Source organism: Oncorhynchus gorbuscha, linkage group LG09 (genome assembly GCF_021184085.1).
Source record: "Oncorhynchus gorbuscha isolate QuinsamMale2020 ecotype Even-year linkage group LG09, OgorEven_v1.0, whole genome shotgun sequence".
In the NCBI taxonomy this organism is placed as follows: Eukaryota; Metazoa; Chordata; class Actinopteri; order Salmoniformes; family Salmonidae; genus Oncorhynchus; species Oncorhynchus gorbuscha.
Window position 1 is genome coordinate 30230540 of NC_060181.1, and position 23828 is coordinate 30254367.

At 43.9% G+C, this 23828-nt stretch overlaps 1 protein-coding gene and 1 long non-coding RNA gene across 3 annotated transcripts in view; one reads left to right on the forward strand and one right to left on the reverse strand.

The window, feature by feature from the left end:
• Positions 1-1435: 1435 nt before the first annotated feature.
• Positions 1436-22265, reverse strand: LOC124043379. Its single transcript, XR_006840306.1, has 3 exons — positions 22038-22265; positions 2639-2814; positions 1436-2428 (listed from the first exon to the last, which is right to left on the reverse strand). It is a non-coding gene; the product is annotated as an uncharacterized LOC124043379 (long non-coding RNA).
• LOC124043378 (zona pellucida sperm-binding protein 3-like) overlaps positions 6474-23828 on the forward strand; it is a 30070-nt gene continuing 12715 nt past the window's right edge. For both annotated transcript variants that reach the window (XM_046361949.1, XM_046361948.1), the window contains exons 1-3: positions 6474-6478; positions 14062-14064; positions 15717-15724. The gene's annotated coding sequence lies outside the window, so the exon portion shown is untranslated. The remainder of the gene's footprint in view (positions 6479-14061; positions 14065-15716; positions 15725-23828) is intronic.

A 23828-nucleotide genomic window follows, 5' to 3' on the forward strand; every position in this document is an offset into this window, starting at 1 on the left:
TTGTGCAGAATTACCATTACTTAGATAATACTAGGGGCTTCAAGAAAAAAAAGCAGGCCGGTGTGCTGGCCTCCGGGGGGGGGATTAAAAATGGGCCTGTGTGAATTCCCGGGCTGTCCGTCTGTGGCTGAGTGGAGCAGGAGGCAGAAGGCATGCTGCCATCTCCATACATGATGCAACACTTTGGTGGTGGTGTTGCTTGGTGCTTGCTCCCATGCCCAGACAACAGGCATATGCTGACCACACTGCAAGTGCACAAGCCTTCCATCTCCAAGGCCTTGCTGTGAGTGTGGGTGGTAATTCCTCTTCGAGCCAGTACATCATTAACATATGTACTGTTGTGATAAATGTGACATTTTGCTATACAGTTTATCATCAAAGACCTGGTAGACATGGCTTCTACGGGTCAATAGCCCAAATACTGTTCAAAAGTACTTCAGAGATATAGGGGGTGTTGGTAAATTCAATCTAGAGTGTGCTCTGGGTGTTCCTAAATTCAATGTTGTCAGATTGTCCGTTCCTAAATTCAAAGAAGTAGGGTTGATCAGAGCATTCTGACCTTACAACGGCAGTCAAGCACCCAAGCCAACTGGCTAACGTTGACTAGCTACTTCCAGACTAAAATGAGAGAACACCTCACTCTGCTAGGGTGAGTAAAAGAATCAGAGATGGTTAGGCAGTTTTCATGTCATCCAGAGTGTTGGTGACTGGAACTGTGTTGCTGGCAACACTTTTATTTTGCCGACGTTTACTGACACCGGCCATATTCAACGGGTGTTGAGCGTTCATAAATGAGTTACTCTGCGCTCTGGCACCCTCAGACGAAAGTGCTCTGAAATCGGAGTAGATAACCAGAGTGAATTTACGAACGCACCCATAGAACACAGCAAAGCAGGTTTCTTGTGTAAACTGCTACCAGGCACATTTTCTGAGAAGTCTGGAAAAATATAAATCCTTTTCATGAAAGACAGCCTTGAGCTGAGAGGAACACAACAGCAGTTTTCACATGCCGTTGTGAAACTGTTACACCAGCTTTACACTAGTGTACACACCCTTATGTTATAGTAGGGGAAATGGTATCCATAGCTAGGGCCGACAGTGAAGAGCAGAATCTACAGCTTCTGCATAATCAAAACAGTTGCTTTGTGAGGTGTTAAAAGTTCAGTTTGTTATGTAATCGCCAGCTGAAAAGTACCAGCGGCCCGGGTTGGCCACAAGTGAGACCTGGTCCGCCGGAACCAGGGCCCAGTGAGACACGGGTGGCCGCGTAGATGGAAACAGAAAAGTCTGAGCCTACATTGAGGTAAATCCTGTATGGAAATTCGCCAACAGCGTCAGACTGCTTGAACAGTACATGGTTGGCAGTGAGAAACCATTTTAGGTTCATTTCAGGAATGTTCTAAAAGATCGGGATTGGATTGTCAGGCTACTCAAATCAAATTCAAATCAAATTTATTTATATAGCCCTTCGTACATCAGCTGATATCTCAAAGTGCTGTACAGAAACCCAGCCTAAAACTCATAATGTTAGCTTTAGCATCTAGCTAACCTTTGCAAATAAACACATCAACACTTCTGGTCACAATCACAGCAATCATCTCGATCCATTAGCTTTAGCCCCATTGGTTGTCATTACAACCATTTGAACAACGTTTAAAAACCCATACATGCACTACATACCACACTGCCCCTCTGTATTAAAGTCTCAGATGTGAATTCATGATTACATCAATGTCTGTGTGACACCGAAAGAGGAAGCCAGCTGCCTCTTGTTTTCAGTTAACTCACTCTCACCTCATTCTTCATACACATCCAGTACATTATAATACATCATTACTTTCTCTTCCAGATCAATCAGAAAGCTCTGAACCACTATTGGCCACTAGGATCCGCCCATCGTCCCACATGATTGGCTGTGTTGAATCAGTGGCCAATTAATAGACACCAGTAGGATATTGTACATTTTTTATTTTTTCACTTGTGACTTCTCCGTTGCTGAATGTTTTGAGTCTTGATTGAATTGATTGATTGTAGTGTACAACATCATATAATCAGCATACATCCATTGTTTCTCATGGCAGTGTGTTGGAGTAGAGGTGATCTTTCCACCCACACACACCAACGCTTTCTTAAGAGTCTTTTCAGATTGGGTGATAGAGACCATTCCCTGTCCATCCTATCATCATCCTTCTCTCTGCAGCTCAGCTGCTGTTCAAAACAGGCCCATCATTCTCCGTCATCGGTCCTTCTGTATCGTTCTACCCATCCATCCCTCTTCTCCAGTTCTCATCAGCTTCCCTGGAGGTAAACATTGGGGCTGGTTTGGGGCCTCCCCCCAGACAGCCTTATGATCCCTCATTCCTCTCAGAGCTCTCTGTAGGGAGTGGGGCCTCCTCTGCCGTGGGAGACTGGGCTTCTCCCAGACCATCTAGACAGAGAGACAAACCAACAGGACTGCAGTTAGTTAGCATTTTCCACCTAATTTCACCAGGAAAGACCCATGGGGTTAAAATCCTATTTTGTGAACAAAACCTGGAACCCTGGGCAACTAATTTTGTTTTAGGTCTACATCTACTAAATTAGACACGGAGACCGAGAGAGACACAGAACACAAAAAATAGAGGTTAAGCTAACCCACCTGTGAGGTGGAGCTCGGACAATTTGAGTTGCAGGTCAGTGGGGTTGACCCCAGCCGGTGAACCCAGGATGTCAGGTAGGGCATTCCTTCTCCCCGAGCGACCCGAGGATGCAAAGTCCAGCTTGGGCTCTACCACCTCAGTCATCTCCTCAGGATCAGAACCCTGCTACTGCTGCCTGGGAGAGGGGGAATGAAGGGAGAGAGAGAGAGAGAGAGAGAGACATAGAGGGTAAAGAAATAGTCACACCAAAAATATCTATTCTTCAGGATGAACTATTTTCTAGTGCCGTTTTTGTCCACAGGAGGGAGTCCTTGTAATATTGCAAAGACCTCAGATTTCTCACTTGTTTTTTTGCACCGTTAAAGCATTTCAATTTTTGTCCCTCCCCCCAAAAAACAGGTAACACATCTAATAGGACATTAGGACATTAATGTTCCACCTCAGCTAGCACAGGGCTGTTTTCATCAGACATGCAGCTCAGATGGACGTCATCCATTTTGTTTCATCTGGGACATGGCTGGAAACAAGAGCTTTCTCCTCTTTGTACATACTGGCTGGTGGCTGGCTTCCTTCCTGCTCTCATGGTGACCGCTGTAGTTGGAGAGTCTGTTTTGCATTCTCTAAGCTGCATAAGTGACAGGCAGAATTACATCCCCGGTCTCACACGATTGCGGGGTTGCACACAGCTAAACACCAGGGTTGGGCTCAATTCAGAATTAACTTCCACTCAACTCATGAGTCGAAATTCTAAATTGGTCACACCACAGGACGTAGAATTTGAATTCAAGTGTCAGGAAGAATTTAATTCTGTGCAATTCAATTAAGTTACACTCAGTCATAGAAATTACTTAAATGTAAATGTAATGTAATAAGTTTAATTGAATCTGACAGGTGACACTTCCAGATACCAAAGAATATATCCCTTTTCTCTGGAAAATATGTTAATATACTCTTTTAACTTTAGTGCTTAGAATATACAATTATATTTTCAACCATTTAATTTGTTTAGGCTATTTCTGAAGGCCTCAGGGTCAACTTGAGTTAAACTAATGCATTCTGGGAAATGTAGTATTCCCCCATTCAACAAAATCTAGGTAATTAATGAAATATAATAACTTTGAATATTTGTATACAGGTTTTGTTTTCCATGATCATTACATTTTAAGAGAGTTTGTCCTGAAAATCTATTGCTTATGCATGTACATGTAATATATACACGCCCCGTTTATATACACACAATATATACGGGTCGGCAGGTAGCCTAGTGGTTAGAGTGTTGGACTAGTAACCATAAGGTTGCAAGATTGAATCCCCGAGCTGCAAGGTAAAAGTCTGTTGTTCTGCCCCTGAACTAGGCTGTGATTGAAAATAAGAGTTCGTTCTTAACTGACTTTCCTAGTTATATATATTTTTATTTATTTATGTTCAAGATGTACACTTTTTATTAGGTACACCACCCGTTCACAAAAATGGTTAGCTCCTACAGGCACGTGAGTCACGTGGACTTGGCTTGCTATATAAAGCAGGCATTCAGTTGCTGTTCTATTGAACGTTAGAATGGGCAATACAAGCGACCTAAGCGAATTTGAGGATGGTATGATCATCTGTGCCAGGCGCGCCGGTTCCAGTATGTCAAACGTCCTGGGCTTTTTATGCATGACAGTGTCTAGGGGTTACTAAGAATGGTGCGACAAACAAAACAGCCAGTCAGCCTCAGTCCAGTGGGCGAAAACAGCTCATTGATGAGAGGTCGAAGGAGAATGGCAAAAATCATGCAAGCTAACAGGCAAACAACGACGCAGTACAACAGCGGTGTGCAGAACGGCCTCTCGGAACGCACAACTCGTCGGTCCTTGACACGGATAGGCTATTGCAGCAGACGACCACACCTGGTTCCATTCAGCTAAAAACATGAAGAAGTGACTCCCAGTGGGCATGCAATCACCAACACTGGACAATTGAGGAGTGGAAAGACATCCTGGTCCGATGAATTCCAGTTCCTGTTGCGTCATGCTGATGGCAGAGTCAGAATTTGGCGTAAGCAGCATGAGTCCACGGCCTAATTCTAAATGGTGTCAATAGTACAGGTTGGTGGAGTTAATGGTGTGAGGATGTTTTCCTGGAACACATTAGGTCCCTTGATACCAATTGATCAACCTTCCCATACTCTGAAGAATTCAAGCTGCTCTGGAGGCAAAGGGGGGGGTTCAGAACTGGTACTAGATGGGTGTACCTAATAAACTGTTTGTATAGACAACACCTAATATAGAAATAAGTTATTTATTATTAATAATATTATTAATAATAATAAATACGTTTAATTTAATTTCACGGAATTAAATTTCCCTTAAATTAGTATTGCAATTCTGTATCCTGTTTACTACTTCAAAATGAAATTAGAAAAAAGTAAAGAATTCAGTTCTGAATTGAGCCCAACCCTGACACACTCCGCGATAGGAAGAAAAAAACCTGCACAATGTGCACATGCATTTATACACAAATACACTCACACACATTGAGCTGCTGTTTCTATGGCAACGGGTGAAAAACCACCTCTGGCAAGCAAATTAACCATTCCCTCTTCTCTTTCCCAGTATTCAGTTCTCTTGAAATAACCCAGTGTTCTTCAGTACAATCCCTGTCTCCACAGCCATATTGAGGTGCCACACACACACACATTATAGGACAGAGGCCACAGGTTGGCCACATCTGTTAGCTCGGAGCACTAGCGTGAGCCTCATGGTTCCTCCTCCTATCCATCACTGGTTTGTCGTGGCCTAGTTTCAATATGACGTCATCATAATCACTGTGTCCTGGTGTCACACAACCCTTTCATGCAATCACACACACAAACACAGCTCCTCGCCGGTCACATGTTGACTGGTGTCGGGTAAACACTGGCATAAGGTGGGAGGATTGGTAAGTCCTCATACCATGTCAACATAATGACACAGCAGTTGAGTGTTCTGACATGGGTAAGGAGATGTGTGCATGCACACGATGGCCCTTTGTCAACAGTTGTTATCGCTCTCCCTTTCTCTCTCTCTCTCTCTCTCTGCTCATCCACTTGTAAATCACTCCCACTCATCCTGTCCTTGTCTCTCTCCACAATCTCATATAGAATCTCTCCCTCCAGTCTCCATTTCTCTGTTTTGACCCTGGCCTATTTCATAGTGAAAATAGGCCAGAAAAACGATAATAAATTTCTAATTGCCGTTTTTCTCCAACTGAAATTGCTTTACATTCAATAGGATACTTGACTCACCCCAGGCACTTCAGTAGGGTACGATAGCACATCACATTCCCAGGCTTTTCAATTGGCACCCCCTACAGAGACCTTAGGGAGTGGATATGAATGTGTGGCTGTGTGTGCTAAACTCTGCCCTCTGTCTCCAGACCGTTAAGTGTGTGTGTAGGCGTCTAGGAAGGCAGGAGGACAGTTTCTTCCTCTTCCCCGCTCAGGCCTTCACATGTCAGAGCTGCTCTTTGTGTGGCCCTTCCAGCCTCCAGAAGCAGAGAAGACAAGCTGCAATTAGCATGGGCAGGTCTACAGCTGCCTTCATGGCTACATACATTACAGGAGACGCCTGTCACGGTCTGCCTGTTGAAATCATAAGACACATTACAAGCAGGCAGGAGACAACAGGACTAATCAGGGCCAAGCAGGACCATTATGCAATGGGGAAGGCTGACAAACAGACGCACTCCAAACATGTCTGATGGTCTCCAGAAAAGTACAGAATGTGTTATCCAGGGTTGGCTGGCTGACAGACAGGAAACAGGTCTACTGTTATCCAGGAGATGTTTGTGTTATCCAGTGCTGGCTGCTTCAGATGTGTGTAATACCACAATCCACAGCAATCAACAACAGTTGAAAAGGAATATATTATGTTTTGATCTATACGTCGCTGTATAATTTTTATTTTTTTTTAATATAAAATAATATTTAAAAAAAAACACACTTCTTGTCTAGCAAATGGAACACTTCTGAACCAAACCTGAATAATGCACAGCATCTACAGTTGAGGCTTAGAATAATGACCCCACTAGGTCTTGTTTGGGAGGGATCATTTTGTATAGTCAGACAATATCTGTGGTGTGTACTGTGTAGAGGACAATACAAAAGCAGGTAATATACAAGCATTTTGCTAAACCCGCAATAACAACTGCTAAATGTTTATGTGACTAATAAAATTAGATTTGATAAAAGACCCCTTCATTCAAATCGTCAGAGGGCAAGGGTTGTTACAACGCTGCTAAGCATAGAGAGCTCAATAGGCTTCTGACATGGAGTTAGTGGGGCTCACTTCCCTACCTTAATGTAGATCCAAAAACCTGGATACACTACATTTAAAAGTAAGTGATAATAAATGGTGCCAATTACTCACAGGGCCTTTAACTAACTGCATGTCTAATCGGGCACCGGTTAGTTGAGGTAGTAAGTACAGTTGAAGTCAGAAGTTTACATACACTTAGGATGGTGTCATTAAACCTCGTTTTTCAACCACTCCACAAATTTCTTGTTAACAAACTACAGTTTTGGCAAGTCGATTAGGACATCTACTTTGTGCATGACACAAGTAATCTTTCCAACAATTGTTTCCAGACAGATTATTTCGCTGTATCACAATTCCAGTGGGTCAGAAGTTTTCATACACTAAGTTGACTGTGCCTTTAAACAGCTTGGGAAATTCCAGAAAATTATTTCAATTAGCCTATTGGAGGTGTACCTGTGGATGTATTTCAAGGCCTACCTTTAAACTCAGTGCGCCTCTTTGCTTGACACCATGGGAAAATCAAAATAAAATCAGCCAAGACCTCAGAAAAATGATTGTAGACCTCCACAAGTCTGGTTCATCCTTGGGAGCAATTTACAAATGCCCGAAGGTACCACATTAAATCAGTACAAACAATAGTACGCAAGTATAAACACCATGGGACCGTGCAGCCATCATACCGCTCAAGAATGAGATGCGTTCCGTCTCCTAGAGATGAATGTACTTTGGTGCGAAAAGTGCAAATCAATCCCAGAACAACAGCAAAGGACCTTGTGAAGATGCTGGAGGAAACGGGTACAAAAGTATCTATATCAACATAACATGAAAGGCCGCTCAGCAAGAAAGAAGCCACTGCTCCAAAACCGGCATAAAAAAGCCAGACTACGGTTTGCAACTGCATATGGGGACAAAGATCGTACTTTTTGGAGAAATGTCCTCTGGTCTGATGAAACAAAAATATAACTGTTTGGCCATAATGACCATCTTTATGTTTGGAGGAAAAAGGGGGAGGCTTGCAAGCCGAAGAACACAATAACAACCGTGAAGCACGGTTGAAGCACAGCATAATGTTGTGGGGGTGCTTTGCTGCAGGAGGGACTGGTGCACTTCACAAAATAGATGGCATCAAGAGGAAAGATAATTATGTGGATATATAAATGACTTAAATGTAAATGTAAATTTAAGCAACATCAAGACATCAGTCAGGAAGTTAAAGCTTGGTCGCAAATGGGTCTTCCAAATGGACAATGACCCCAAGCATACTTCCAAGTTGTGGCAAAATGGCTTAACGACAACAAAGTCAAGGTATTGGAGTGGCCCTGACCTCAATCGCATAGAGAATTTGTGGGCAGAACTGAAAAAGTGTGTGCGAGCAAGGAGGCCTACAAACTTGACTCAGTTACACCAGCTCTGTCAGGAGGAATGGGCCAAAATTCACCCAACTTATTGTGGGAAGCTTATGGAAGGCTACACGAAACATTTGACCCAAGTTAAACAATTTAAAGGCAATGCTACCAAATACTAAGTGAGTGTATGTAAACTTCTGACCCACTGGGAATGTGATGAAAAAAATAAATCTACTATTATTCTAACATTTCACATTCTTAAAATAAAGTAGTGATCCTAGCTGACCTAAAACAAGCATTTTACTAGGATTAAACGTTAGGAATTTTTAAAAACTGAGTTTAAATGTAGTTGGCTAAGGTGTAGGTAAACTTACGACTTCAACATGCAGGTAGTGTTAAAGTAACTATGCATATATGACAATAGAGACTAGCAGTGGTGTAAATAGGGGGAGAGGGGGGGCAATGTAAATAGTCTGGGTAGCCATTTGACTAGATGTTCAGGAGTCTTATAGCTTGGGGGTAGAAGCTGTTTAGAAGCCTCTTGGACCTAGACTTGGCACTCTGGTACTGCTTGTCGTGCGGTAGCAGAGAGAACAGTCTATGACTGGGGTGGCTTGAGTCTGACCATTTTTAGGGCCTTCCTCTGACACCGCCTGGTATAGAGGTCCCGGATGGAAGAAAGCTTGGCCCCAGTGATGTATTGGGCCGTACGCACTACCTTCTGTAGTACCTTGGAGTCGGAGGCCGAGCATTTGCCATATCAGGCAGTGAATCAACCAGTCAGGATGCTCTCGATGGTGCAGCTGTAGAACCGTTTGAGGATGAGGACCCATGCCAAATATTTTTCAGTCTCCTGAGGGGGAATAGGTTTTGTCGTTCCCGCTTCACAACGGTCTTGGTGTGCTTGGACCATGTTAGTTTGTTGGTGATGTGGACACCAAGGAACTTGAAGCTCTCAACCTGCTCCACTACAGCCCCATCGATGATAATGGGCGTGTGCTCATCCTGTTTTTCTTGTAGTCCACAATCATCTCCTTTGTCTTGATCACATTGAGGGAGCGGTTGTCATCCTGGCACCACACGGCCAGGTCTCTGACCTATAGGCGGTCTCGTCGTTGTCGGTGATCAGGCCTACCACTGTTGTGTCATCAGCAAATGTAATGATGGTGTTGGTGTTGGTGTTGTGCCTGGCCATGCATTCATGAGTAAACAAGGAGTACAGGAGGGGACTGAGCACGCACCCCTGAGGGGCCCCTGTGTTGAGGATCAGCATGGCAAAAGTGTTGTCACCTACCCTTACCACCTGGGAGTGGCCCGTCAGGAAGTCCAGGATCCAGTTGTAGAGGGAGGTGTTTAGTCCCAGGGTCCTTAGCTTATTGATGAGCTTTAAAGACACTATGTTGTTGAATGCTGAGCTGTAGTCAATGAATAGCATTCTCACATAGGTGTTCCTTTTGTCCAGGTAGAAAAAGGCAGTGTGGAGTGCAATAGAGATTGCATCATCTGTGGATATGTTGGTGAAATATGCAAATTGGAGTGGGTCTAGGGTGGGTCTGGGATGATTGTGTTGATGTGAGCCATGACCAGCCTTTCAAAGCACTTCATGGCTATAGACGCGAGTGCTCCAGGTCAGTTGTCATTTAGGCAGGTTACCTTAGTGTTCTTGGGCACAGGCACTACGGTGGTCTGCTAAAAACATGTTGGTATTACAGACTCAGACAGGGAGAGGTTGAAGATGTCAGTGAAGACACTTGCCAGTTGGTCAGTGCATGCTTGCAGTTCACGTCCTTGTAATCAGTCTTGCCCTGTAAATGTTGACCCGTTTAAAAAGGTCTTACTCACATCGGCTGCGGAAGGGAATGATCAGTCTTTTGGACCAGCTGGTGCTCTCATGCATTTTTCAGTGTTATTTGCCTCGAAAACGAGCATAGAAGTAGTTCAGCTCGTCTGTGCTTCGCTTTGTAGTCTAATAGTTTGCAAGCCCTGCCACATCCGACAAATGCCAGAGCCGGTGTAGTACAATCCGATCTTAGTCCTGTATTGACGCGTTGCCTGTTTGATGGTTCGTCGGAGGGCATAGCAGGATTTCTTAAGCTTCTGGGTTAGTACCGCTCCTTGAAAGCGGCAGCTCTACCCTTTAGCTCAGTGCGGATGCTGCCTGTAATCCATGGCTTCTGGTTGGGGTATATATGTACATCACTGTGGGGATGACGTCATCGATGCATTTATTGATGAAGCCAATGACTGATGGGGTGTACTCCTCAATGTCATCGGAGGAATCCTGGAACATATTCCAGTCTGTGCTAGCAAAACAGTCCTGGAGCTTATCATCTACCTCATCTGACCACTTTATTGATCTAGTCACTGGTGCTTCCTGCTTTAAGTTTTGCTTGTAAGCAGGAATCAGGAGGATGGAATTATGGTCAGATTTGCTAAATGGAGGGCGATGGAGAGCTTTGTATGAATCTCTGTGTGTGGAGTCTATGTGGTCCAGAGTGGTTTTCCCTCTGGTTGCACATTTGACATACTGAGAGAAATTTAGTAAAACAGATGTAAGTTTCCCTGTATTAAATTCCCCAGCTACTAGGAGCGCCGCCTCTGGGTGGGCGTTTTCTTTTGGCGGAATACAGCTCATTCAAATAATTCCGGACTCTGACAGTGGTGGTATGTAAACAGCTAGTGTGGTCTACAGCTTATCATGATACTCTACCTCAGGCGAGTAATAGCTCGAGACCTCCTGAGATATTGTGCACTAGCTCTTGTTTACAAAAATACATCGTCCGCCGTCCCTTATCTTACCAGACGCCGCTGTTCTATCCTGCCGGTACATCGTATAACCAGCCACCTGTATGTATGTTGATATTGTCGTCATTCAGCCACGACTTCGTGAAGCATAAGATGTTCCAGTTTTTAATGGCCCGTTGGTAGTTTAATCTTCCGCTTAACTCTCCGATTTTATTCTCCAAAGATTGCACATTTGCTAGCAGAATGGAGGGAAGTCTGTTTATTCCATCACTCGCTCACTAATTCTCAGAAGGCAGCCCACCCTTCAGCTCCTCTTTCTCTTGCGCAGAACACGGGGATAGGGGCTTGTTCCTGAGGAAGCAGTATATCCTTCGCGTCGGGCTCGTCAGAGTCGTGAAAGGAAAAAAAGGATTCTGCTAGTCTTTGGTGAGTAATCAGAGTCCTGATGTCTAGAAGTTATTTTCGGTCATAAGAGTCGGTAGCGGCAACATTATGTACAAAATAAGTTAAACACAATTTATTTAACCAGGTAGGCCAGTTGAGAACAAGTTCTCCTTTACAACTGCAACAGAAAGAGGAACATATGAACACACAAAACCCACCCATGGCTGCACCCCTGCCCAGTCATGTGAAATCCATAGAGTCGGGCCTAATTTATTTCAAATGAATGATTTCCTTATATGAACTGTAACGCATAACATTTTTTAAATTGTTGCATGTTCCATTTATATTTTTGTTCAGTATACTTTTAAAAAATACCTGGTTAATATCCCAGAGATGGATCTTTTCTGATTTATCATTGGATCTCCTGAGCTTGACACCATTCATTGAAACACTGCCACAAGTCATTTTGAGACACAAAATAGAATCTGACATGAACGGCTTTGTCAGAGCTTTGGATTTCATACATTTCTGATCCAGTAATAAACAACAAAAAATACAAAGTCACCCGTGGGCCACATCTCAGTCTGACTGTCCCTAGATGACTGGGCGTGTGTCATTATTCATCCTTAAATATGAGAGTGGAGCTCAGGATAGCTGAATGAGGTCACAAACACCATAGCAGCTATCCTACATGACTGGAATCAGCCCTCGTTGTCAAAACTGACTGACTTGATAGGGGACTCTGGGAAGGGACAGTGTGTATACTGTACTAGCTGCAAGGGAAATGATGTGTTACAAAGCCAACACAGCCATCTGAAGTTACGGTTTAATAAATGATGCTAGGGATTACTGCTCTCTCTATTTATAGTTTCCTCCTCATGCTCTTGATTATTTTCTTCCCTTTCGCCACTCTGTATGTTATTATAAAGCTTAATGTGTTCCACTGGCTGCCATGGTAACAGCAGCATTGCAATCAGCCTCTCCATAGGACGGAAAGTGAAACCCTGCAGAAATGGGGGGGGGGGGGGGGGGTGAGAGTGAGCAAGTGAAGGAGTGCAAAAGGAGGGAGAGACAATGAAAGAGTGATAATGAGAGCGAGAGAGATATTCTTGACATTCTGTTTACACTGACTGGTTGTCCTTTGTTTCAGGGGATTCATGGGTCATTATTTTTACAGTCGGTTGGGTGAAGCCCAATCAATATGGCATCTTTCAGTGCCTTCACAGAGAGAAAGAGAGGAAAGGAAGAGAGAAAGCCATGAGGAGGAGAGTAGAGGAAGAGAAGATGGCAAAAAGAGAGGTAGACCGATCCAGTGAGACAGCTCGATCACACGCCCCCAGACTCACACGTCCCAGTAGACCTCTCGCTCGCCACTGATCCCCAGAACGTTTACACAGCATCTCGCCTCTCTCATGTTTCACAAGCTAAGTTCTCAAACGAAGACTAATCAGAGGAGACTTGTATTTGGTGGCTCTCTCTCACAGGAGATCTTAAAGGCTGAATGTGACTGTTCTTCTAGCTACCTGGTTGTGCCTCAGGCTACCACCCACCTAGATGAGCCACCTCTAGCTACACGTTTAACAAGTGTGCCCTCAGAAAAAGGTGCTACACTGAAGTGTCCACTTTAAGAACAAGTTGTTTGGAGCGAGATAATCAATCTGCCAATCCTGTTCTTTATCCCACAATATCCAGAAGGTAAAAATTGGTGATAAAATGTCATAACTAGTTAATTGTCAGGTTGTAACCTAGTCCTGGTTGAAAAGATATCAGATAACTAGATAAAGATGTATTTGTTTCGCCTGGGACAGACCAGAGGCCATATCTTGGTTGTTATCGGTCAATCATCCCATGTAGCATTATATTTCCTTCCTTGTGAACACTGGTGATCAGGTTTAAGAGGCCCTTATCATGAAACCATAAAGTCTTTCTTCTTAGAGACGTCAGAAGTTAACAATGATTAACTCTGGGGTTCAAAGTGTGTTCTAACCCATAAAAACAAACGGTCAAAAACATGACAAATGAAGCAGAAAGAGTGTGTGTGTGTGTGTGTGTGTGTGTGTGAGCAGAGTGCCCTCGTGATCACCAAACAAGCAATCCATTGTGCTCCTTTCCAGAGGGTCAATCACAGCGCTGCATCCATGGTCATTCAGACTCATTAGCATATTTCCAGAGGGTTATGAGCCAGTCTGGCCCCGCTCCATAACATGGGGCTTATACTATTTGTTTTCTTTCAAATACTTTAGCTGCGTTTCGTTGACCGATTTGATCAACGATGTGGCAAAGGTTGACATGGCTCAAGCCTAATGAGATAGTTAAACTATTGCACTAACGGTTAGTGGAGATGACAGAGACAAAACTCATATTACACTTAATGCAATTGCGAGCTGCAGTATCAACTCGCCATTTATTGAAAACATTCTGGTGCATTTACTCATAGCGTGTATGATTGTGAGAGGAAAATGCCACCCTGAGAACTTTATGGAGTAAAAAGGGGGTCAACAACGACAATGAGCTGAATCTGAGACTTGAGAAGAGATGACAGAGAGAAGAGGAGACTTGGAGAGTCGAAGTCCCCAACATGTGACAACAGCCTTTGCCAATAGCAACAACCAACCATCACACATCAATATTTTAGCCCACAGCCTCTTGCAAGAGTGTGTACAAGACAAGGCTGTCCCCTCTCGCCACATTCCTCCGTCCCTCGTCTAAACAGACATGTAAACAGCGCTGTGCCGTGGGTCACATCTCTTCTCTCTATCTGGCCTGCACGTGCTTCTCACTCTTGCTGGACAGGGCCACACACACGCACAGAGAGAGACATGGCCCGCAGGTAATGTCTGACAACAGCGCTTGGCTGGAAGAGGGACAGTGGCACAGAGACAAAAGAGCAGAACACACACACCTCTTCTCTCATCCTGATGGTATAACTACACTGACACACATTCTCTCATCCTGACGGTACAACTAGAATGTAGACACACACCAATATCACCCCACTCACCCTCTTACAGACTATTACATTGACTATATTGTTCCCCTGACTCTGCGTGCAATGAACGCAAGAGAAATTACACAATTTCACCTGATTAATATTGCCTGCTAATCTGGATTAGTAGTTATAACTAGTGATTATGATTGATTGTTTTTTACAAGATAAGTTTAATGCTAGCTAGCAATTTAACTTTGCTTCTACTGCATTCGTGTAACAGGCAGGCTACTCATGGAGTGCAATGGTTCGAGTGTTGGACTAATTAACTGTGCGGTTGCAAGATTGGAACCCTGAGCTGACAATGTGAAAATCTGTCGTTCTGCCCCTGAACAAGGCAGTTAACCCACAGTTCCTAGGCAGTCATTGAAAATAAGAATGTGTTCTTAACTGACTTGCCTAGTTATATATAAAAAAATAAAAAAAATGTTTTATTTTCAGAAATCGGCGCCCAAAAATAGATTTCCGATTGTTATGAAAACTTGAAAAATCGGCCCTAATTAAATCGGCCATTCCGATTAATCGGTCGACCTCTAGTACATATCCCAACCAGAAGCCATGGATTACAAGCAACATCCGCATTGAGCCAAAGTCTAGAGCTGCCACTTTCAAGGAGCGGGAGACTAATCTGGACGCTTATAAGAAATCCCGCTATGCACTCAGATGAACCATCAAACAAGCAAAGTGTCAATACAGTATTAAGATTGAATCCTACTACACCGGCTCTGACGCTTGTCGGATGTGGCAGGGCTAGAAAACTATTAGACTACAAAGGGAAACCCAGACGCGAGCTGCCCAGTGCCTACCAGATGAGCTAAATGCCTTTTATGCTCGATTCGAGGCAAGCAACACTGAAGCATGACCGGAAACTCTCCTTCCAGACTCACATTAAGCATCTCCCATCCAAAATTAAATCTAGAATCGGCTTCCTATTTCACAACAAAGCCTCCTTCACTCATGCTGCCAAACGTACCCTCGTAAAAACGGACTATCCTAGTGATCCTTGACAAAATAGCCTCAAACACTCTACTCAGCAAATTGGATGCAGTCTATCACAGTGCCATCCGTTTGGTCACCAAAGCCCCATATACCACCCACCACTGCAACCTGTAAAGCTCTGGCTCCAGGTCATCTTATCTCAGCTCACTGGTCACCATAGCAACACCCGTAGCATGCGCTCCAGCAGGTATACTTTACTGGTCATCCCCAAAGCCAACACCTATTTTGGCAGCCTTCCTTCCAGTTCTCTGCTGCCAATGACTGGAACGAATTGCAAAAATTAATGAAGTTGGAGACTTATATCTCCCTCACTAAGTTTAAGCATCAGCTGTCAGAGCAGCTTCCGATTGCTGCAGCTGTACACAGCCCATCTGTAAATAGCCCATCCAACCAACTACCTACCTCACCCCCATATGTTTTTCTGCTCTTTTGCACACTAGTATTTCTATGTGCACATCCTCATCTGCACAGATCACTCCAGTTTAATTTTCTAAATTGTAATTACTTCTCCACTATTTGTCTGTTTATTGCCTTACCTCCTTACTTCATTTGCACACACTGTATACAGATTTTTCTATTGTGTTATTGACTGTACGTTTGTTTATCCCATGTGTAACTGTGTTGTTTTTTGTCACACTGATTTGCTTTGTCTTGGCCAGGTCGCAGTTGTAAATGAGAACTTGTTCTCAACTCGCCTACCTGGTTAAATAAAGGTGAGATAAAAACATCTAAATAAAAGCATGCACGAGAGCACCAGCTGGATGACTGTGTGATAACGCTCTCTGTAGCCGATGTGAACAAAACCTTTAAACAGGTCAACATTCACAAAGCCACTGGTCCAGGCGGATTACCAGTATGTGTACTCAAGCATGAGCGGACCAACTGTCAAGTGTCATCCCTGACATTTTCAACTTCTCCCTGATCGAGTCTAATACCTACATGTTTCAAGCAGACCACCATAGTCCCCTGTGCCAAATAAAGCGAAGGTAACCTGCCTAAATGATTAACGCCCCGTGGCACTAACGTTGGTAGCCATGAAGTTCATTGAAAGGCTGGTCATGGCTCACATCAACATCATCCTCCCAGACCCACAGATGACGCAATCTCATTCACACTCCACACAGCCCTTTCTAAACCTGGACAAGAGGAACACCTTTGTGAGATTGAGCTGTAGTTTATAAACAGCAGCTCAACACCATAGTGCCCACGAAGCGCATCGCTAAGCTAAGAACTCTGGGACTAAACACCTCCTGCAACTGGATCCTGGACTTCCTGACAGGCCACCCCCAAGTGGTAAGAGTATGCAACAACACATCTGCCACGCTGATCCTTAACACTGGGGCCCCTCACGGGTGTGTACTTAAACCCCTCCTGTATTCCGTGCTCACCCACAACTGTGTGGCCAAATACGACTCCAAAACCATCATTAAGTTGGCTGACGACACAACAGTGGTAGGCCTGATCACCAACAATGATGAGATGGCCTATAGGAAGGAGGTCAAAGAACTGGCAGTGTGGTGCAAGGACATCAACCTCTCCCTCAAAGTGAGCAAGACAAAGGAGCTGCTCGTGGACTACAGGAAAAGATGGGCGGAACAGGCCCCCATTAACACCGACGGGGCTGTAGTGGAGCGGGTCGAGAGCTTCAAGTTCCTTGGTGTCCACATCACCAACAAGGGTCCAAACATACCAAGACAGTCGTGAAGAGGGCACAACAGCACCTTTTTCCCCTCAGAAGACTGAAACGATTTGGCATGGGCCCCCAGATCCTCAAATGGTTCCTGACCGGTTGCATCACTGTCTGGTATGGCAACTGCTCGGCATCTGACCATAAGACGCTTACAGAGGGTAGTGTGAACGGCCCAGTACATCACTGGGGCCAAGCTTCCTGCCATCCAGGACCTATATAATAGGCGGTGTCAAAGGAAAGCCCATAATATTGTCAGAGACTCCTGTCACCCAAGTTATAGACTGTTTTCTCTGCTACCACACGGCAAGTGGTACCGGAGCACCAAGTCTAGGACCAAAAGGCTCCTCAACAGCTTCTACCCACAAGCCATTAGACTGCTGAACAATTCATTTTAAAAATATTTAAAAATCGCCACCGGACAATTTACATTGACCCCCCCCCCCGTCTTGTACACTACTGCTACTCGTGGTTTGTTACCTATGCATAGTCACTTCACCCCCACCTACATGTACAGATTACCTCAACTAGCCTGTACCGCTGCACACTGACTCGGTACCAGTGCCCCCTGTATATAGCCTCGTTATTGTGTTACTTTTTATTTTAGCCTACTTGGTAAATATTTTCTTCTTCTTGAACTGCAGTGTTGGTTAATAAGGGCATGTAAGTCAGCATTTGACAGTAAAGTCTACCTTTGCTGTATTCGGCACATATGGCAAATAAAGTTTGATTTGATAACTACACTGTAAACACACACAGACACACACACGAGATGGCTGCAGCAGGGGGATTGACATTGAGCAACCTCAGAGAGACAGGTCAGACCGGAGGCCCTTCATTTGGAATTCCACATAGGGAGTAATGTGTGTGTGTCTGTGCAGCCGCTGTCTGTGCAGCCGCTGTCTGTGCAGCCGCTGTCTGTGCAGCCGCTGTCTGTGCAGCCGCTGTCTGTGCAGCCGCTGTCTGTGCAGCCGCTGTCTGTGCAGCCGCTGTCTGTGCCCATCAGAGGCTGTTGGGGAGTGCCACACACACGCATGAAAACACACACACACTCATGCTGGGGAGCGAACGGATGGACTGATGGACTGACTGGAGGATGAAGGTCAGCCTAACCCAAAGAGCAAAGCAGCCAACTCATCCTTCTCTCCAGAGAGTCAGAGGACTCCTCCCTTACTATAATCACTGTCCTCCACAGTGTACCTATCAAATAGAGGATAATTATTTGTCTGCTGTGCTTGTGCTGGTGTGTGTGAGTGAGTAATATATATATATATATATATGTGTGTGTGTGTTATACTCTCAGTGAAATCACAGATCCCCTGGAGAACCTTGACTGACATTTACCAATGGGTAAAATGAAAACATCCCTTCTGAAACGTCACCCTGCCATAGGTCACAGCAAAGGTCAACAACCTTCAGCTTCAGTCAATCACTGACTGGGTTGCCATTCTTAGGTCACTGGCCTGCTCAATACAATACAGAGGAGTAATAAAATACTAGCATTTATTTCACTGCTCTCACACACACACACACGCACACGCACACGCACACGCACACGTCTAGCAACCAAACCAAAGGCTGAAGCCTCACATCAATGTGAAGTGAATTCACTGCACTGTTTTGAACTACATAGTGACAACTGACAAACAACATGTCATCTTGTTACAAGGACACCCCAAAGCCTGTCTATCCCTTCATAGGCCTAGAGATCATCTTCCTTACAGCAACTGTTCACCACAGTGCAGTGAATTCACTCTGCTGCCAATGACTGGAACGAATTGCAAAAATCTCTGAAGCTAGAGTCTTATCTCCCTCTCTAACTTTAAGCATCAGCTGTCAGAGCAGCTTACCGATCACTGTACCTGTACACAGCCAATCTGTATATAGAACACTCGACTACCTCATCCCCATATTATTACTTACCATCTTGCACCTCAGTATCTCTACTTGCACATCATCATCTATCACTCCAGTATTAATGCTAAATTGTAATTATTTTCACCACTTATTGCCTACCTCCCTACTCTTGCACATACTGTACATTATTATATTTATTTGATGTTATTCACTGTACGTTTGTCTATGTGTAACTCTGTGTTGTTGTTTATGTCGCACTGCTTTGCTTTATCTTGGCCAGGTTGCAGTTGTAAATGAGACCTTGTCAACTGGCCTACCTGGTTAAACAAATAAACATATTGGTCTTCATAACCACCTCATGTCAGACAACAGGAGGAGTATGAGGTAGTGAGATCATGTTGATGGAATGGTACTAAGAGCTACAGCTTTCTCCGTCTCGTTCCACACACACACACACACACACACACACACACACACACACACACACACACACACACACACACACACACACACACACACACACACACACACACACACACACACACACACACACACACGACACACGTAAAAGGCAATGAAGAACCTTCCCGGCTGGCCACCATCACATTACATAGCAGCTCACGTAGTGGTGGTGTATGTGGCCTCCATCACATTACACAGGAGCTCACGTAGTGATGGAAACATCAGCTTGTTTTTATAAAACCAGCCGACCACCACCGCAATGAGAACAGTTAGAATATGGAGTATAGAATGGTAGTGTTGGCTAAGGTTCTCTCTATCTCTCGCTCAGGACCACCCACCCAGGGCCTCGGCAGAGTGAGAGGGAGCAGCAGTAACCCATAGTCAGTCTCTTTTATAAGGGACACTCACCACTCTCTGTTAAAGATCTAGTACAGTCAAATTTCAGCTTTTTCTCCTTTGTTGTGTCATATTGTAAAACAGCTGATGAAACTAACACTGTAAAAGTGTCAAAACATTTGATCAGTGTTGTTTTCTGATTGTATTTTAAAATCAGGAGGTTTGCATTAGCAGGAGTTTTGGATTTCCATGGTGACATCACCATGCGGTAAACTGGTTAATAGACCAATTTCAGTTTTCCCCTCCCCATTCAGACCACCCCCCCAGACCTTCCTAGCAAAATTATTATTGCTTGGGAAAGTTGCCAAAAAGCTATTTTTGCCCATTTTAAATGAAAATCTATTACAGTAAGGTACTAAATTGTTACCCAGAAATGGCTGCATTGGGACTTTAATGGAAGAAGACCTCCAAACGTCTTAAGAGGGCCAGAAGGCTGATGATACGGAGGAGGAGGAAGAAGAGGGAGAGAGAAAGAGGAAGGATGAGGTTAAGTGGTTTCGCTGATTACAATAACAGCCTCTGTTCCATTCCATTCCCTGGGATACACAGAATATGCTTTTTTCTTGCATCTGAAATGTCACTTGAGCCTGGAGTGAGTCCTGAGAGGAGTGAGTGGTGCTGTAACTGGTCAAAGGTCAATAAGCCACTTCACTGATAAAGAACCAGCCAGAGCCAGTCTGTCATTTCACAAAGTATGTAGCCTACTGTCCATATCTTTCATTCTATGTATATTATTCCAGGTGACCAGCTGGACGCAGTCAAACTGTTTGCCAGGTGTGAAATAGTGGCTGTTGAAAGGACTACGCCTAAAAAAACTCAAAGGAGTGTCACTGTTAGTTATTTCACTTCCTGTACTACAAGAGAGAAGATGTGTCTGAAAAGCAGTGGCACCATGGGGAGATGGGAGCTCTGTCATTGTCCGACTAACCCACACACCAAACTGACAGCAGACTACACAGGCACTGTGATAATGGTCTCCTGGGTCATTGTCCCTTCTAGTCCTAGATCTGTTCTTTCTTCTATCCATCACAAAAGAGATGATGAAAGCACACCGGATATGTAAATAGACAGAGAAGCACACACACGGCTGGTGGTACCTTAATTGGAGAGGACGGGCTCTTTGTGAAGGCTGGAAGGGAATAAATGGAATGGTATTGACCATTCCAGTCATTATTAAAAGTCATCCTCCCCTCAGCAGCCTCCTGTGACACACACAGCAGAGGAAGAGTTCAATAAACTGCTATCTGATCTCATTTCAAGACAATGGCTTCAGACAGGCTTGTATACAGGCCTCATAAGATCACAGTTTTGATCTGGCTTTTGCCTTGTCAGATTCAGCTGAGCTGCTCAAATAAGCCATCATGGTGCCCCAGGCTAACTTTTCCTGCATTTTCTATCTTGACATTTGTGCCTCCAAGGTTGACACGATAGACAAACAAGACAGGTCTGAGGCAGGCCAGATTGTAATAATTATGGGTCCCCAGTGCACAAATCACTGCTCATCGCCCCCATGGAGACAGATGTCAAAATGTTATACATTGCTTTTTCAGAGAACCGTGGAGAAGCAGATGAAAACCAGTTTAGAGGGCTGAGGGAGCGAGCATTTATGAAAACTACCAACTTGGTCGAAATATGTCTAATTCTGTTGGAGAATATCAACAATTGCCGTTATTATAGAGCATTATGATGATCAGTTAGGCACAGTACCGTAGTACCCTTTGGCCGCCCACGTGTTGGGGCAATTACACATTGGAACAGAGCTGAAAGCTTTGCTTCATCAGCCCTCAAGGCAACACTAGGCGTGCTCATCTAGAAGTGACAGATCAGTAGGCCACTGTCGTCAAGTAAAAAAGAAGCATTAAAGAAAGGCCTTAACCCTACCTTCACATTCTCATTCATTCCATTCTAAATGTTTGTATTGCCAAAGAAAGCCCACGTTAGGTACCACAGCTGGCTTGCTTATAGGTGTCCAACGTTCATATTATTGCGCATATACTTGACAATGAATTAAAGAATACATTTGGAATATATTGTAGCTCTGAAATGGCCTACGTCAGATTCCTATGTAAAAAGCATAAAGCTTTGCTGTTGACGCACTATTCCATAGCCGTTATTGGATTTCAATTGACCAAAAACGTGTGACATTGCAGACTACAACTATCCCTCTCACATCCCATACAGGTGGTTATGATGTGCAACAATATAACAACAATGTAGCCTATCGTTCTCCATCTCCAGTGTGCTACTAGTAGCACTCACCTCACCAACTGGATCAGTGCGCGTGCCAAGGAACAGCAGCGTGTCCGAAGTTGTAACTACCCGGCCACCATCCTCCTCTTCGAAGGGGAAAAAATGAAATTATGCCGTAGTGTGGTGTTTCCTTTTCTTAAAGTAGAATAATCCGATCAATTACCACCGAAATTGGTCCACTTCATGTTATACGGATCAGGTTTCCCGTTCTTCTTGTGCCTCAATGTACGCTCGCAGCGCAATTGAAAAGAACGTACCAATATTTTTTTAAAGAAGGGGCGCGCATATCCTACAGTTTTTCTGAACGTTAACAAATGTGATATCTTTAACCTTTTTTGCATTAAATAAAATATATTCAGTTGAAAATAATATTTTATTAAGATGATATGAAGTCCTGGCCATTAAAAGCCATAATGATGAGCAAATAACAGCCAGCCCTCCAAAATGGAACAGGCGCAGTTTTGTCCAATAGCGGAATTGAGAGAATGTGGATTGTGTTTCGGGATTTATCCAGTGTCCTAATCGCTGTGTGCTTTTACACAGGTCTTCAAGATTTGTTGATAAAATGAATTTGTGACCTGCAAGATGTACGGGGGTAATGAATGGGCTAATAATCATAATCACTATTAAAGGATGAATTAGGCCTAATTAGCACCTTCTTTAGAGGCCCAGTGCAGACAAAACATTTTTTTTTCAAACTATGAGGTTGGAATAAATCGGTGAAATTGTGAAAATCATGATAATGGCCTTTTAGTATTAGAGATATTTGAAAAGACTGCCTCAAAATGCCTGTTTTGGTGGGTTGGAGTAATAGCCTGTGGTAAATGAGTTAATAAACCTCTGCCAATAACAGCTAGGTTTCAGTTTTTCCCTAACTACTCAGACCACTACCAGATAGTCCTAGCAAAAGTATTGATTGAGAAAATGCTCTTTGCTGAGAATCTATTTGTTTCCTTTTGACCATTTTTATTGAAAACAATCAGATTTGGGTACTTACAGTAATTGTTACCCAGTAATGATTTGAAAATGAGATATGCATAGATAATAATGGAGAGTAGCAGCAGCGGAGAAGGGGGGGGGGTACAATGCAAATAGTCTGGGTAGCCATTTTGATAAGATGTTCAGGAGTCTTATGGCTTAAGGGTGGAAGCTATTTAGAAGCCTCTTGGACCTAGACTTGGCGCTCCTAGTAATTAACCGTTTTCGGCCCAAATTGGTGAAAGCGCAGAAGTCTACAAAAATATTTGGTTTCCCTTCAATACAGATTGATATAACATATGATGTGTTAGCTGATATTTAAAATACCTATCCAGGCATTTTAAGATCTGAAACGTATCAGTGACGCCTGGGCAGAGGAACGCGACCAACATGATGGCCTCGTTCCTCTGATGGTGACGACAGAGATGGTTTCCTCGCTTCGAGTCCTTGGGAAACTATGCAGTATTTTTTTTATGTATTATTTCTTACCCCAGGAAATCTTAAGTCTTATTACATACAGCCAGGAAGAACTATTGGATATAAGAGCGACACCAACTTACCAACATTACGACCAGGAATACGACTTTCCCGAAGCGTATTCTCTGTTTGGACCACCATCCAGAACAACGGATCTTATCCCAGAGTATACTACTCTCCAATGTCCAGTGTCTTGACAACAATGAAGACGAAATTCGAGCAAGGGTTGCCTTCCAGAGAGAGATCAGAGATTGTAACATTCTCTGTTTCACGGAAACATGGCTCTCTTGGGATATGTTGTCGGAATCGGTTCAGCCAAAGGGTCTCTCCATGAATCGCGCCGAC